The sequence below is a fragment of the Marmota flaviventris genome, chromosome 12 (assembly GCF_047511675.1).
Source record: "Marmota flaviventris isolate mMarFla1 chromosome 12, mMarFla1.hap1, whole genome shotgun sequence".
NCBI lineage: Eukaryota > Metazoa > Chordata > Mammalia > Rodentia > Sciuridae > Marmota > Marmota flaviventris.
In genome coordinates, this window is record NC_092509.1 from 83727402 (window position 1) to 83741874 (window position 14473).

General features: G+C 46.6%; 1 pseudogene; it reads right to left on the bottom strand.

The window, feature by feature from the left end:
• Positions 1-2205: 2205 nt before the first annotated feature.
• On the bottom strand, positions 2206-12069 carry LOC139707798 (primary cilium assembly protein FAM149B1-like; annotated as a pseudogene).
• Positions 12070-14473: the final 2404 nt, after the last annotated feature.

Here is a 14473-nt window from a genome sequence, read left to right on the forward strand (position 1 = left end):
AATCGATATAAAATTGGTGGAAGACTGTCATAATAAGCAGGTTAATATTATCTCTATATTAGTAAAGTCAATTCTATTTTTGCTAAATAACCTCTCCCAGAAGAAAATTCTGACAGTTGTGGAGAACTAGGTCTTTCTCTCTTCAAAGTTAATTCTAACCCATTTAAAAACATACTATAAAAAACTTAATGCCACTGGCATTATTCCTTTATATGCAATAAACAACTACCAACCATGAAGAAGGACACTAGTAGAAGGGATAAAATCATGAACAGAATGGATCTAGTTCTGACAACAGTGAAATTTACAGTAGTACAAACAGACATTGATTTTTTTTTTTAATTGCAGACATAGACTTAACTATGATTTTGATGGGCTACAGAGGAAAATTGCTAGATGCTGTGAGAAGGCAAGACCTTGTTTAGTCCAGCAGACTAAACGTCTGCATCTCGAGAGCATTTATCAAATTACTGGGTCTCTTGAAACATGGGTCTTAGAAGCTCTGTGCCTTTCCTTGGATTTGCACTGTTTGAATTGTAGTTTGCTAGGCATGAAGCCATGATTGACCTATTGGTCAGAACTATCTTGTTTGTAAATGAGAATTCCACAATAGATGCAGATAGCCAATGTGGTAGATAACAGAGAACCTGATCTCTTGAAGACTATTATGACTTGCATTGAACTATCTTAACTCCAATCTTTGGGGTAACCAAATTTCTACATACAGAGTCTTACTTGATGTATTCCCACATTCTTTCAGCATTTTCAGTCTGAGTGGAGTGCTACTATTGTATTCTAGGATGTTCCCTGAGGATAGATAGCCTTAGCACCTTGCATTATTTCTGCTCCAAAGTTAACATCTTGAGCAGGGAAAGCTTGGGAAATTCTTTTGTGCTGTCTAAGGTCTTCCACCACAAGACAGAATATCATGTGGGGAGGGTGTGGTAGAGGAAAGAGGCTCTAGACATCACTCTGAGAAGCAGACAGTTTCCACTCACCTACTACAAAATATGTACCCCTAAGGTATGTCCCCAGTGACCCACTTCCTTTGCTCACACCCTACCTAGCTACAGTTACCATCCTGTTAATCCCTATTAGTGAATTAATTCACTGATTGGGTTAAAGTTCTCATAGCCCAGTCATTCACCCTTTATACTTTCTTGCATAGTTCATACATGAGGTTTTGGGGACACCTCAAATCTAAACCATAACAATACTCACATTGACTATTTATATTTGGACTTATTCCTAGGCTTTTAATTCACTTTTTAAGTAAAATTTTTTATTGGCATAGAAGATACCAATCTTTTAATTTGTCCCCAATCTGGCCAATTTGGAACTCCAGCTGTCTAAGTTTGAATAGGGGCCTACTGTTCCACGTCTGCTATTCTCTTTCCTCCCCATGGATAGCCAATACTACTTCTCTGTGATTATTCCTTTGAATTAACTTCATTAACAATGACAAATTCAGGGGCTTTTTAAGGTCCCTCTAGAAGTCTGAATGCCTTTAGCCTTGTTTTGCCGTAAACAGACTTAGAAATAATTGTTCCAAATGGTCCTGAAGAAATTATAAAATTTAATTGAAATATATAAAATAGACAAAAATGGAAGGTTTAGCTTTATTTCAATGTGTTGACCAAATATCAGGTAAATTCATAGCCTTATTACAAGTCTAAAAAAAGTACTTTTATTGAAAAATCAACATATCACTATCAAAATAATCTGAAAAATTTTGAGAATTTAAGAGGTCATTTTGAAAAACAGAACACTAACAAATATTAACGCCTATTTTAGATAGGTCATATGATCTAAAGTATCCAAATAGAGAGATAAAGGAAACAGTATAACGGACTATAAAATCAATCACCTCACACATTTTCCAATGGAATAAAAAGCTATCTATGAAAAGTAGGAGAAAATAGAAATTAATGTTTAGGATATCAACAAAGGGATCAAAACTTTTCAGTAGTAAAATTGAAATAGCAGTCACTTACTACCTCTTTAACTCATACATCCCTTATCTTGGAATACTACTTCTCTAAAAGGATAGAAAATTACCATAAAAGACAAATATATTAATAGATTTGACTATGCAGACTATGAGTCCTTGGAGCCCAGAGCTGTGAGCTTTATCTCTTTTCCAAGTATGGTGTTTTCTAGAATGCATTCAAGTAACACTTAATGGATGGATTCTAGTTGATCTTGTATACATGCTCTCCATCATTTGATGGTTGAACACTGATTCTTGAAGTCTTCCCACATGTTTGCTGCAGCCTGATAGGTTCTTCTCATTTGCCTTCTGGTCCCTGCCTGGTTTTAGAGATTGGCCACCTCTGCTTTGAGATTTTTGTCGAGGCATGCAAATGAGGACCTGCAGATCCCCTACTGGGTCCAGATCCATGAGGGTACTCAAGTGCATGTGAAAGATGATACTGTGTTTCTGGCATAAATGACTGAGTTGTATTGGGCATGGAGAAGAAGTTAGATAAAAGAAGGCTATCTTGAGGCTGCTGATGGTTAGGCTCATCCACCACTGCACTTCAGGCTCGACTTCAATCACCATGGGGTTTCATTTGCCTTTGTGGCCCCACAGGGCTCAGGTGTTCCACTTCACTTGTGCCAATAGGTGGCAGCAGATTATTTCGCCTCAGGGGTATTTATGAGCTAGAGGAGAGCCAGTCAACTGCCAAAGGGACTTGTGATCCTCTGAGGAATTCCTCCACAGTTCTTGGTGTTCCAGTGCGTAAGTGGCTTGTGCTGATTGGAGGAAGGGTACGTGGTGGAGGATAACGTCTCCTGGCATACTGCACTTTATGTGACAGACATGATGTACCAAGCTCCAAGGCTCGGTTTCGCCAATTTCGGGTTGAAAAGATGGTACTGCACCCAGGCCTCATAAGTAGCTTGTCATCAAGATCTAGGAGCTTGTCAATTAGGTAGAGATTTCTTGGCTGTAGAGGCATCCCAAGGAGCCTATCTGGATGCTGCTGATGCTTAGGCTCATCCACCACTGCACTTCGGGCTCTACTGGAATCACCATGGGGTTTCATTTGCCTTTGTGGCCCCACAGGGCTCAGGTGTTCCACTTCACTTGTGCCAATAGGTGGCAGCAGATTATTTTGCCTCAGGGGTATTGGTGAGCTAGAGGCTAGCCAGTCACCTGCCAAAGGGACTTGTGATCCTCTGAGGATTTCTTCCACAGTTCTTGGTGTTCCAGTGCGTAAGTGGCTTGTGCTGATTGGAGGAAGAGTACGTGGTGAGGGATTACGTCTCCTGGCAGACTGCACTTTATGTGACAGACATGATGTACCAAGCTCCAAGGCTCAGTTTGGCCAATTTCGGGTTGAAAAGTTGGTACTGCACCCAGGCCTCATGAGTCCTTGTCATCAAGATCTAGGAGCTTGTCAATTAGGTAGAGACTTCTTGGCGGTAGAGGCATCCCAAGGAGCCTATCTGGAGGCTGCTGATGGTTAGGCTCATCCACCACTACACTTCGGGCTGGACTGGAATCACCATGGGGTTTCATTTGCCTTTGTGGCCCCACAGGGCTCAGGTGTTCCATTTCACTAGTGCCAATAGGTGGCAGCAGATTATTTTGCCTCAGGGGTATTGGTGAGCTAGAGGCTAGCCAGTCACCTGCCAAAGGGACTTGTGATCCTCTGAGGATTTCCTCCACAGGTCTTGTTGTTCCAGTGCGTAAGTGGCTTGTGCTGATTTGGAGGAAGGGTACATGGTGGAGGATTATGTCTCCTGGCAGACTGCACTTTATATGACAGACATGATGTACCAAGCTCCAAGGCTCAGTTTGGCCAATGTCGGGTTGAAAAGATGGTACTGCACCCAGGCCTCATAAGTAGCTTGTCATCAAGATCTAGGAGCTTGTCAATTAGGTAGAGATTTCTTGGCGGTAGAGGCATCCCAAGTAGCCTCTCTGGAGGCTGCTGATGGTTAGGCTCATCCACCACTGCACTTAGGGCTCAAGTGGAATCACCATGGGGTTTCATTTGCCTTTGTGGCCCCATAGGGCTCAGGTGTTCCACTTCACTTGTGCCAATAGGTGGCAGCAGATTATTTTGCCTCAGGGGTATTGGTGAGCTAGAGGAGAGCCAGTCAACTGCCAAAGGGACTTGTGATCCTCTGAGGATTTCTTCCACAGGTCTTGTTGTTCCAGTGCGTAAGTGGCTTGTGCTGATTTGGAGGAAGGGTACGTGGTGGAGGATTACGTCTCCTGGCAGACTGCACTTTATATGACAGACATGATGTACCAAGCTCCAAGGCTCAGTTTGGCCAATTTCGGGTTGAAAAGATGGTACTGCACCCAGGCCTCATGAGTAGATTGTCATCAAGATCTAGGAGTTTGTCAATTAGGTAGAGACTTCTTGGCTGTAGAGGCATCCCAAGGAGCCTATCTGGAGGCTGCTGATGGTTAGGCTCATCCACCACTGCACTTCAGGCTCGACTTCAATCACCATGAGGTTTCATTTGCCTATGTGGCCCCACAGGGCTCAGGTGTTCCACTTCACTTGTGCCAATAGGTGGCAGCAGATTATTTCGCCTCAGGGGTATTGGTGAGCTAGAGGAGAGCCAGTCAACTGCCAAAGGGACTTGTGATCCTCTGAGGAATTCCTCCACAGTTCTTGGTGTTCCAGTGCGTAAGTGGCTTGTGCTGATTGGAGAAAGGGTATGTGGTGGGGGATTACGTCTCCTGGCATACTGCACTTTATGTGACAGACATGATGTACCAAGCTCCAAGGCTCGGTTTGGCCAATTTCAGGTTGAAAAGATGGTACTGCACCCAGGCGTCATGAGTAGCTTGTCATCAAGATCTAGGAGCTTGTCAATTAGGTAGAGACTTCTTGGCTGTAGAGGCATCCCAAGGAGCCTATCTGGAGGCTGCTGATGGTTAGGCTCATCCACCACTGCACTTCGGGCTGCACTGGAATCACCATGGGGTTTCATTTGCCTTTGTGGCCCCACAGGGCTCAGGTGTTCCATTTCACTTGTGCCAATAGGTGGCAGCAGATTATTTCGCCTCAGGGGTATTGGTGAGCTATAGGCTAGCCAGTCACCTGCCAAAGGGACTTGTGATCCTCTGAGGATTTCTTCCACAGGTCTTGTTGTTCCAGTGCGTAAGTGGCTTGTGCTGATTTGGAGGAAGGGTACGTGGTGGAGGATTACGTCTCCTGGCAGACTGCACTTTATATGACAGACATGATGTACCAAGCTCCAAGGCTCAGTTTGGCCATTTTCGGGTTGAAAAGATGGTACTGCACCCAGGCCTCCTGAGTAGCTTTTCATCAAGTTCTAGGTTGTTGTCAATTAGGTAGAGACTTCTTGGCTGTAGAGGCATCCCAAGGAGCCTATCTGGAGGCTGCTGATGGTTAGGCTCATCCACCACTGCACTTCGGGCTCCACTGGAATCACCATGGGGTTTCATTTGCCTTTGCGGCCCCACAGGGCTCAGGTGTTCCACTTCACTTGTGACAATAGGTGGCAGCAGATTATTTCGCCTCAGGGGTATTGGTGAGCTAGAGGAGAGCCAGTCAACTGCCAAAGGGACTTGTGATCCTCTGAGGATTTCCTCCACAGTTCTTGGTGTTCCAGTGCATAAGTGGCTTGTGCTGATTGGAGGAAGGGTACGTGGTGAGGGATTACATCTCCTGGCATACTGCACTTTATGTGACAGACATGATGTACCAAGCTCCAAGGCTCGGTTTGGCCAATTTCGGGTTGAAAAGATGGTACTGCACCCAGGCCTCATAAGTAGCTTGTCATCAAGATCTAGGAGCTTGTCAATTAGGTAGAGATTTCTTGGCGGTAGAGGCATCCCAAGTAGCCTATCTGGAGGCTGTTGATGGTTAGGCTCATCCACCACTGCACTTCGGGCTCCACTGGAATCACCATGGGGTTTCATTTGCCTTTGTGGCCCCACAGGGCTCAGGTGTTCCACTTCACTTGTGCCAATACGTGGCAGCAGATTATTTCGCCTCAGGGGTATTGGTGAGCTAGAGGCGAGCCAGTCAACTGCCAAATCCTTTGGGGATTTCTTCCACAGGTCTTGTTGTTCCACTGCGTAAGTGGCTTGTGCTGATTGGAGGAAGGGTACGTGGTGAGGGATTACGTCTCCTGGCAGACTGCACGTTATGTGACAGACATGATGTACCAAGATCCAAGGCTCGGTTTCGCCAATTTCGGGTTGAAAAGATGGTACTGCACCCAGGTCTCATAAGTAGCTTGTCATCAAGATCTAGGAGATTGTCAATTAGATAGAGATTTCTTGGCTGTAGAGGCATCCCAAGGAGCCTATCTGGATGCTGCTGATGGTTAGGCTCATCCACCACTGCACTTCGGGCTCTACTGGAATCACCATGGGGTTTCATTTGCCTTTTTGGCCCCACAGGGCTCTGGTGTTCCACTTCACTTGTTCCAATAGGTTGCAGCAGATTATTTCGCCTCAGGGGTATTGGTGAGCTAGAGGAGAGCCAGTCAACTGCCAAATCCTTTGACGATTTCTTCCACAGGTCTTGGTGTTGTAGTGCGTAAGTGGCTTGTGCTTATTGGAGGAAGGGTACGTGGTGGAGGTTTACGTCTCCTGGCAGACTGCACTTTATATGACAGACATGATGTACCAAGCTCCAAGGCTCAGTTTGGCCAATTTCGGGTTGAAAAGATGGTACTGCACCCAGGCCTCATGAGTAGCTTGTCATCAAGATCTAGGAGCTTGTCAATTAGGTAGAGATTTCTTGGCGGTAGAGGCATCCCAAGTAGCCTATCTGGAGGCTGCTGATGGTTAGGCTCATCCACCACTGCACTTCGGGCTCGAGTGGAATCACCATGGGGTTTCATTTGCCTTTGTGGCCCCACAGGGCTCAGGTGTTCCACTTCACTTGTGCCAATAGGTGGCAGCAGATTATTTTGCCTCAGGGGTATTGGTGAGCTTGAGGAGAGCCAGTCAACTGCCAAAGGGAGTTGTGATCCTCTGAGGATTTCTTCCACAGTTCTTGGTGTTCCAGTGCGTAAGTGGCTTGTGCTGATTGGAGGAAGGGTACTTGGTGAGGGATTACGTCTCCTGGCAGACTGCACTTTATGTGACAGACATGATGTACCAAGCTCCAAGGCTCGGTTTGGCCAATTTCAGGTTGAAAAGATGGTACTGCACGCAGGCCTCATAAGTAGCTTGTCATCAAGATCTAGGTGCTTGTCAATTAGCTAGAGACTTCTTGGCTGTAGAGGCATCCCAAGGAGCCTCTCTAGAGGCTGCTGATGGTTAGGCTCATCCACCACTGCACTTCAGGCTCGACTTCAATCACCATGGGGTTTCATTTGCCTATGTGGCCCCACAGGGCTCAGGTGTTCCACTTCACTTGTGCCAATAGGTGGCAGCAGATTATTTCGCCTCAGGGGTATTGGTGAGCTATAGGCTAGCCAGTCACCTGCCAAAGGGACTTGTGATCCTCTGAGGATTTCTTCCACAGTTCTCGGTGTTCCAGTGCGTTAGTGGTTTGTGCTGATTGGAGGAAGGGTACGTGGTGAGGGATTACGTCTCCTGGCAGACTGCACGTTATGTGACAGACATGATGTACCAAGCTCCAAGGCTCAGTTTGGCCAATTTCGGGTTGAAAAGATGGTACTGCACCCAGGCCTCATGAGTCCTTGTCATCAAGATCTCGGAGCTTGTCAATTAGGTAGAGACTTCTTGGCTGTAGAGGCATCCCAAGGAGCCTCTCTGGAGGCTGCTGATGGTTAGGCTCATCCACCACTGCACTTCGGGCTGGACTGGAATCACCATGGGGTTTGATTTGCCTTTGTGGCCCCGCAGGGCTCAGGTGTTCCATTTCACTAGTGCCAATAGGTGGCAGCAGATTATTTTGCCTCAGGGGTATTGGTGAGCTAGAGGCTAGCCAGTCACCTGCCAAAGGGACTTGTGATCCTCTGAGGATTTCTTCCACAGGTCTTGTTGTTCCAGTGCGTAAGTGGCTTGTGCTGATTGGAGGAAGGGTACGTGGTGGAGGATTACGTCTTCTGGCAGACTGCACTTTATATGACAGACATGATGTACCAAGCTCCAAGGCTCAGTTTGGCCAATTTTGGGTTGAAAATATGGTACTGCACCCAGGCCTCATAAGTAGCTTGTCATCAAGATCTAGGAGCTTGTCAATTAGGTAGAGATTTCTTGGCGGTAGAGGCATCCCAAGTAGCCTATCTGGAGGCTGCTGATGGTTAGGCTCATCCACCACTGCACATCGGGCTCAAGTGGAATCACCATGGGGTTTCATTTGCCTTTGTATCCCCACAGGGCTCAGGTGTTCCATTTCACTAGTGGCAATATGTGGCAGCAGATTATTTTGCCTCAGGGTTATTGGTGAGCTAGAGGAGAGCCAGTCAACTGCCAAAGGGACTTGTGATCCTCAGAGGATTTCTTCCACAGGTCTTGGTGTTCCAGTGCGTAAGTGGCTTGTGCTGATTTGGAGGAAGGGTACGTGGTGGAGGATTACGTCTCCTGGCACACTGCACTTTATATGACAGACATGATGTACCAAGCTCCAAGGCTCAGTTTGGCCAATTTCGGGTTGAAAAGATGGTACTGCACCCAGGCCTCATAAGTAGCTTGTCATCAAGATCTAGGAGCTTGTCAATTAGGTAGAGATTTCTTGGCGGTAGAGGCATCCCAAGTAGCCTATCTGGAGGCTGTTGATGGTTAGGGTAATCCACCTCTGCACTTCAGGCTCCACTGGAATCACCATGGGGTTTCATTTGCCTTTGTGGCCCCACAGGGCTCAGGTGTTCCTCTTCACTTGTGCCAATAGGTGGCAGCAGATTATTTCGCCTCAGGGGTATTGGTGAGCTAGAGGCGAGCCAGTCAACTGCCAAATCCTTTGAGGATTTCTTCCACAGGTCTTGTTGTTCCACTGCGTAAGTGGCTTGTGCTGATTGGAGGAAGGGTACGTGGTGGGGGATTACATCTCCTGGCATACTGCACTTTATGTGACACACATGATGTACCAAGCTCTAAGGCTCGGTTTGGCCAATTTCGGGTTGAAAAGATGGTACTGCACCCAGGCCTCATAAGTAGCTTGTCATCAAGATCTAGGAGCTTGTCAATTAGGTAGAGACTTCTTGGCTGTAGAGGCATCCCAAGGAGCCAATCTTGAGGCTGCTGATGGTTAGGCTCATCCACCACTGCACTTCGGGCTCGACTAGAATCACCATGGGTTTCATTTCCTTTGTGGCCCCACAGGGCTCAGGTGTTCCACTTCACTTGTGCCAATTGGTGGCAGCAGATTATTTCACCTCAGGGGTATTGGTGAGCTATAGGCTAGCCAGTCACCTGCCAAAGGGACTTGTGATCCTCTGAGGATTTCTTCCACAGTTCTTGGTGTTCCAGTGCGTAAGTGGCTTGTGCTGATTGGAGGAAGGGTACGTGGTGAGGGATTACGTCTCCTGGCAGACTGCACTTTATGTGACAGACATGATGTACCAAGATCCAAGGCTCGGTTTGGCCAATTTCAGGTTGAAAAGATGGTACTGCACCCAGGTATCATAAGTAGCTTGTCATCAAGATCTAGGAGCTTGTCAATTAGGTAGAGATTTCTTGGCTGTAGAGGCATCCCAAGGAGCCTATCTGGATGCTGCTGATGCTTAGGCTCATCCACCACTGCACTTCGGGCTCGACTGGAATCACCATGGGGTTTCATTTGCCTTTTTGGCCCCACAGGGCTCTGGTGTTCCACTTCACTTGTTCCAATAGGTTGCAGCAGATTATTTCGCCTCAGGGGTATTGGTGAGCTAGAGGAGAGCCAGTCAACTGCCAAATCCTTTGACGATTTCTTCCACAGGTCTTGGTGTTGTAGTGCGTAAGTGGCTTGTGCTTATTGGAGGAAGGGTACGTGGTGGAGGTTTACGTCTCCTGGCAGACTGCACTTTATATGACAGACATGATGTACCAAGCTCCAAGGCTCAGTTTGGCCAATTTCGGGTTGAAAAGATGGTACTGCACCCAGGCCTCATGAGTAGCTTGTCATCAAGATCTAGGAGCTTGTCAATTAGGTAGAGATTTCTTGGCGGTAGAGGCATCCCAAGTAGCCTATCTGGAGGCTGCTGATGGTTAGGCTCATCCACCACTGCACTTCGGGCTCGAGTGGAATCACCATGGGGTTTCATTTGCCTTTGTGGCCCCACAGGGCTCAGGTGTTCCACTTCACTTGTGCCAATTGGTGGCAGCAGATTATTTTGCCTCAGGGGTATTGGTGAGCTTTTCGCGAGCCAGTCAACTGCCAAAGGGACTTGTGATCCTCTGAGGATTTCTTCCACAGTTCTTGGTGTTCCAGTGCGTAAGTGGCTTGTGCTGATTGGAGGAAGGGTACTTGGTGAGGGATTACGTCTCCTGGCAGACTGCACTTTATGTGACAGACATGATGTACCAAGCTCCAAGGCTCGGTTTGGCCAATTTCAGGTTGAAAAGATGGTACTGCACCCAGGCCTCATAAGTAGCTTGTCATCAAGATCTAGGTGCTTGTCAATTAGGTAGAGACTTCTTGGCTGTAGAGGCATCCCAAGGAGCCTCTCTGGAGGCTGCTGATGGTTAGGCTCATCCACCACTGCACTTCAGGCTCGACTTCAATCACCATGGGGTTTCATTTGCCTATGTGGCCCCACAGGGCACAGGTGTTCCACTTCACTTGTGCCAATAGGTGGCAGCAGATTATTTCGCCTCAGGGGTATTGGTGAGCTATAGGCTAGCCAGTCACCTGCCAAAGGGACTTGTGATCCTCTGAGGATTTCTTCCACAGTTCTTGGTGTTCCAGTGCGTAAGTGGCTTGTGCTGATTGGAGGAAGGGTACGTGGTGAGGGATTACGTCTCCTGGCAGACTGCACGTTATGTGACAGAAATGATGTACCAAGCTCCAAGGCTCAGTTTGGCCAATTTTGGGTTGAAAAGATGGTACTGCACCCAGGCGTCATGAGTAGCTTGTCATCAAGATCTAGGAGCTTGTCAATTAGGTAGAGACTTCTTGGCTGTAGAGGCATCCCAAGGAGCCTATCTGGAGGCTGCTGATGGTTAGGCTCATCCACCACTGCACTTCGGGCTGGACTGGAATCACCATGGGGTTTCATTTGCCTTTGTGGCCCCAAAGGGCTCAGGTGTTCCATTTCACTAGTGCCAGTAGGTGGCAGCAGATTATTTCGCCTCAGGCGTATTGGTGAGCTAGAGGCTATCCAGTCACCTGCCAAAGGGACTTGTGATCCTCTGAGGATTTCTTCCACAGGTCTTGGTGTTCCAGTGCGTAAGTGGCTTGTGCTGATTGGAGGAAGGGTACGTGGTGAGGGATTACGTCTCCTGGCAGACTGCACGTTATGTGACAGACATGATGTACCAAGATCCAAGTCTCGGTTTGGCCAATTTCGGGTTGAAAAGATGGTACTGCACCCAGGCCTCATCAGTAGCTTGTCATCGAGATCTACGAGCTTGTCAATTAGGTAGAGACTTCTTGGCTGTAGAGGCATCCCAAGGAGCCTATCTGGAGGCTGCTGATGGTTAGGCTCATCCACCACTGCACTTCAGGCTCGACTTCAATCACCATGGGGTTTCATTTGCCTTTGTGGCCCCACAGGGCTCAGGTGTTCCATTTCACTAGTGGCAATATGTGGCAGCAGATTATTTCGCCTCAGGGTTATTGGTGAGCTAGAGGAGAGCCAGTCAACTGCCAAAGGGACTTGTGATCCTCTGAGGATTTCTTCCACAGGTCTTGGTGTTCCAGTGCGTAAGTGGCTTGTGCTGATTGGAGGAAGGGTACGTGGTGGAGGATTACGTCTCCTGGCACACTGCACTTTATATGACAGACATGATGTACCAAGCTCCAATTCTCAGTTTGGCCAATTTCGGGTTGAAAAGATGGTACTGCACCCAGGCCTCATGAGTATCTTGTCATCAAGATCTAGGAGCTTGTCAATTAGGTAGAGATTTCTTGGCTGTAGAGGCATCCCAAGGAGCCTATCTTGAGGCTGCTGATGGTTAGGCTCATCCACCACTGCACTTCGGGCTCGACTGGAATCACCATGGGGTTTCATTTGCCTTTGTGGCCCCACAGGGCTCAGGTGTTCCACTTCACTTGTGCCAATAGGTGGCAGCAGATTATTTCACCTCAGGTGTATTGGTGAGCTAGAGGCTAGCCAGTCAACTGCCAGAGGGACCCTCTGAGGATTTCTTCCATCGGTCTTGCTGTTCCACTTTCGGTTTTGTTTGGCGTCATCTTGTTGGGTTGTATTATAGTAGAAATACAGGATCAGAAATTAGTAAAATACAAACTGAAAGAGTGTTAAGTAAATTGTTAGAGGAAGGAGGCATCTCAGTAAAATGAAGAACAGTCAGGGCATACGTTGATACAGTACAAAAATGTAGCCCATGGCTTTTTAAGGCGGAGTTGTTAAATATATCACAATGGAACCATCATGGTGAAGATTTAAAAAGAATAAAAAAGAAAAGCCCAGGGACTCTTCCAGGTGGCACATTGCCATTGTGGACGTTCGTATCTTGTTTGCTAAGTCCCAAGCCTTCAGTTCAGACAATGGTAGAGGAAGGAGAAGACATTGATTCAAGTAAAAGAGAAGGTCTCTCAATTTAGTCAGACAGAGGAAAAGATTTAAGTATAGAGAACGCCTCTCAAGCTTGTCAGACAGACAAAGAAAATGTAAAACAGAAAAAGCCATAAGGGGCAAAGTTACAACAGGAGACTGCTACTAACACCTTTCTATCACCAGAGGGTGTAAGTGTCCAACCAACAGCACCACCTCTACAGGAGACTGCTACTAACACCTTTCTATCACCAGAGGATGTAAATGTCCAACTAACAAGGCCACCTCCATATGCTGGGAGGCCCCCAACCCCTGCAGTTGATAGTTGGGATCCTGAGACAAGATCTCAAATATTAACATGCCCTGTATTTGAGGCAGGAGGGCAGCGAGTTTACCATGTTTTAAATTTCAAAACAGTGAAGCAGCTAAAAGAGGCTGTAACAACATATGGTCCTCAAGCACCCTTCACTGTAAGCATGGTTGAATCCATTAACAACTTGAACATGACGCCAGCAGATTGGGCTAATATGTGTAAAGCTGTGCTAAATGGAGGACAATACCTGTTATGGAAGGTTGCCAATGAGGAATTTTTCAAGGAGACGGCTAGGTGAAATGCAGCAGCTGGTTATCCTCAGAGAAATCTAGATATGTTGTTAGGAAAGGGACCTTATGAGGATCAGCAGCAACAAATTGCGTATGATCCTGGTGTATATGCACAAATTGCTGTAGATGTAATTAAGGCATGGAAGACTTTACAAGGACATGGAGGTTTACAAGGTCAATTATCTAAGGTAATACAAGGAGCTAATGAACCTTATGCTGAATTTGTAGATAGGCTTATTCAAACAGCTACCAGAGTTTTTGGAAATACAGAACAAGCAATGCCATTACTAAAACAACTGGCTTATGAGCAAGCGAATCGTTGGTGCAGAGATATCATTAGACCATGGAAAAATGAAGATTTAAACACATATATTAAATTATGTAGAGATATTAATGAACAAGGGCAAATTGTGGCAGCTGCAGTAAAACAGGCTTTAGATGCCAGGCCAAGAACATGCTACAGTTGTGAACAAACAGGACATTTTAAAAGGAATTGCCCCATAGGAGGAGGGTTTAACAAAACTAGGTATCAAAGGAGTAGAATACCAGGTATTTGCCCACGATGCCATAGAGGGAGACATTGGGCTAATGAATGCCGTTCTCAAACCACCATAGAGGGTACTCCATTATCAAAAAACGAACAAGGACCAGGTGTTTATCCACGATATCATGGAGAAAGGCATCGGGCTCCATTGCCAAAAAATGGACGGGGGGCCCAATGCTCCGGGTCCCAAAACCACAAATATACGGAGCACTGGAGGAACCCAGCAACCCCATCAGGGTAGTGCCCAGGACACATTGTCCTTCAGATCCCTCATCAGACAAACCAGAGGGAGTGGAGGGTTGGACATCTGCGCCTCCGCCAGAGCAGTACTAACTCCAGAAATGGGAGTTCAAATCATTCCCACAGGGGTAAAAGGACCTCTTCCCAAAGGAACAGTAGGCTTATTATTGGGACGCAGCTCTTCTACTCTAAAAGGACTTATGATAAGTCCTGGGTAATTGATCCCGATTATGAAGGTGAAATAAAAATTATAGCCAGTTCTCCAAAGGGTATATCAGTAATTTCACCAGGAGATAGAATAGCACAGTTACTAATAATACCCAGCCTACATGATAAATTTTCCAGTCGTGCTGTAGAAAGAGGTTCCAAGGGATTAGGCTCCACAGGTGTAGATTGGGCTATGCTTTCTTTAAATTTAGATTCTCGCCCCATGCTAAAACTAAATATTCAAGGACATGAATTTAATGGACTATTGGATACAGGCGCAGACCTTAGCATCATCTCTCGTCAAGA